The sequence below is a fragment of the Castor canadensis genome, chromosome 7 (assembly GCF_047511655.1).
Source record: "Castor canadensis chromosome 7, mCasCan1.hap1v2, whole genome shotgun sequence".
NCBI lineage: Eukaryota > Metazoa > Chordata > Mammalia > Rodentia > Castoridae > Castor > Castor canadensis.
The window spans coordinates 144,401,584-144,404,645 of record NC_133392.1 but is presented as its reverse complement, the minus strand read 5'-3'; the positions used below and the strand labels follow the sequence as shown (position 1 = coordinate 144,404,645).

Genomic DNA, 3,062 nt, shown 5'->3' with positions numbered 1-3,062 from the left:
GGTGGGGGTGCAAAGGCTGTATTGTGCATTGTGTTTGTTGTGTGTGCATGAGTTGTGTGTGTACTATAGATTGTGTGTGTGTGTGTGTGTGTGTGTGCTGTGTGTGCACATGTGCGTCACACAGTCCAATGGGATAGCAGAAGCAGCCTCCCTCTCTGCCTTGTCACCAGGGGAAATGGCCTGGCCTCTGCGATGTGGGAAGGAACTGTGGAGAGCCAAGATGTCCCTCCCCTAGCCACTCAGTGGAAGCAGACATGGAAGGGGTGCCCCTTCCTCTTCCTCCCCTTTTCCCTTCCCATCTGTTTGCAGTGGGATGCAGGTTGGCCCATGCTGCCCCTCTAGGGCTCCTCTCCAGCCAATACATGGGACATTCCAAAATGCAGGTGACAGCAGAGACGCATGCTTGCAGTACTCAGTGCAGGGCTGTATACCCGTGGCACATTCCTCTTCTGAAACCAGATCACTCAGTTCCCTCTTCAGAAGCCTTCTGTGGCCCCAATGGTCAATCCTCATCTTTCCCACCAATGTCAGGGGCCCTGGGAAATTCCTCCCGTTCTGTCCCTGGTGCTCTGTCCAGCCAGGACCCATTCCACCCCTGTAACTGGGGTGTTCCAGCTCCCTCCTGCCCTACCCCAGGGCCTTCCCGCTCCAAGGCCTGCCTATTACTCCAACTGGGTGTAAGGACCAGTTCCTGGACCTCCTTTGGGTTCCGTTTCCAGGGTACCCAGCAGAGGATAGCAGACACTCACGGTGACTCTGGCGACTACTAGGTTTGGAGTCTCTCATATGAAAAGGCACAGACACCCAGGCCATCAGAGCAGTGTTTTAGAGGCACAGCTGGCCAGCCAGGCTGAGACTGGCCTGAGGCAGGAGTAGCCAGGCTGAGGCCTGGGTGCAGCCCCCGGCCCAGCATTTCCTAGAGCCAGAGCCCCCCCTCCCTTGGCCACAAAAAGTAGCTCTTGATGTCTTATGCCCAGAACTACACTGGGTCTTTTTTTTTTTTTGGTAGGAGGGAACACATTCATGAGACCAGGAAGGTGTCATAAATGCCACACTTACAGAGAACAGCACTCCATTTTTTATGAGAAAGGAACGCCTCTGGTGGGGGCCCTTTCTGACCTTGTCAACCTCCCATTTGCACAGAGACTGGGCCTCATGTTGAAAAGCAAGAACTACTAGACTTTAGGCACACTGTTTGGTTAATGTCACACTCAAGCAACTGCTAAGCACCTATTTGTGGAAATAATTTGTTTTCTATTGAAAATGAATGATTTAAGTAAAGATGAGTTGATTTAAAAAAAAAAAATCACCAGATAGCTACCAGTCCAGGCAAAAGTGAAAGTGGTTGTGAAGGTCAGAAGTTTGGGAAACACAGCCAAGGTTTCTGGGTCTGGGAGGGGAGGCCAGTTAGGCTTTGACATGTCCTCAATGACTAACTGGCCAGTCTTTGTCTCTCAAAATAGCAGAATGTCAGGCTTTCCATCTCCAACGCAGCTCTGGGGCAGGCTGCCAGTGGCCCTGAAAGTGAAGGCTAGACCTTGGGCTAGCCTCTCACAGACTGCCTCCTCCTCAGTATATGAGCACAGCCGGCCAGCCTGGTGCCACTGGTGCCCAGTGCTGCTGGTGCCCACAGGCCCGGCATCCACAATGCCATCCTCCTTTCTTCCCTACATCTTCCGAATGCACCCCTCAGACAACAGACAAGGAGTCTGAGGGCCCACCTGGCTCCTCCTCCCACCCTGGGCTGCACATTGCCCCAATGCTAGGTGAAGCTGAGGTTTCCTGGCACAGAGCTTCACCTGGCGCCCAGTTCCCTAACTCTGGTTTCCCTGCATCTCCCCTTCCAGCCCCTGTCCCCCGACCCCTAGGGTGCCCAGCTGCCAGCCACAGGTATTATCCTTTAAACTACTTATCCACTTCTGCCACCACTCTTTCTAACAGAGAAGGGCAGGATGAGGCCAGCAAGGTGCCTGTGCACAGAACTGATGGAGACACTCTCACCCCCATGAACTCCCAGAAAGTGAGTGCTTTCCTGACTTGTGCCCCAGGCCTCACACTAGGCTCAGCTCTGTTGCAGAACCCAAGAGAAAGATCTGCTGGTGAGGTGGATGTTATGGGAGTCACTGGAACTTGGAGCCATTCTCACAGCAGTTACTCTTTGGTTCATACAACATCCCAGAGAGGCTGATAGACAAGACTGCTACCTTAACGCAGTTGTGGGAGTTGTGCACTGAACAAAGGCATGAAATCAAGAGGGAAGGGTGGTTGAAATCCAGCCTGTCTTCATGCTGGACATCTGAGTGTGGTGCGGGGGGGTGGGGGCAGGAACTTCTGTTTGTATCTTGTCCACTGGTGTGGAAACCTTTCAGTACTTCTGACAAAGGTTCCAGTGTGAGCCTGGTGGCCCTGTGGACACCATGAAGAATTTGAGATTATAGGGGCAGGGATTTGCCCTAGGATTGGCAGCAGTAGGGCGGGCTCCAAGCTTCTTCTCTATTCAATCAATATTCTTCCTTCTACTTCTCACCACTCTAGTAAGTGTGTTAGGGGTCTGAGCATTCCCACAGACAGAGGGAAAGCTACAATATGTTGTCTTTTGGGGGGGGGGTGCTAATACTGGGGATTGAACCCAGGGCCTCACGCATGCCAGGCAGATGCTCTACCACTTGAGCCACACTCTCAGCCCTTTTGTTTTTATTTTGTTTTTGAAGCAGGGTCTCGATAACTTTGTCCAAGCTGGACTCCAACTCATAATTCTCCTGCCTCCATCTCCCGAGTAGCTGGGATTACAGACCTGTACCACTGCACCTGGCTTAGAATATGACATCTTTAGTCCACCCTTCCCCGCCCTTGGAGGCAGAGTCAACTCCCTCCTGGGTGCCTCTCAGCAACATGACAGATTTACCTCTAATTCTGTGCTCTCTTCCTCACCAAAGTGTGCATTCCTGGAGGGAAAAGACTGTATCCATGTGGCTGCAGCCTCAGCACAGGGTCTGGTAAGGTATCAGTGCTCTGTACACATGTGACTTACCCACCTTCAAAGACACAGATCACTAACCAAA

The 3,062-nt window shown here is 52.3% G+C and overlaps 1 non-coding gene across 1 annotated transcript; it reads right to left on the bottom strand.

Annotated features, from left to right (window-relative positions):
• Positions 1–2,608: 2,608 nt before the first annotated feature.
• Trnaa-ggc (transfer RNA alanine (anticodon GGC)) lies at positions 2,609–2,684 on the bottom strand. The gene has a single exon. It is a non-coding gene; the product is annotated as a tRNA-Ala (tRNA).
• Positions 2,685–3,062: the final 378 nt, after the last annotated feature.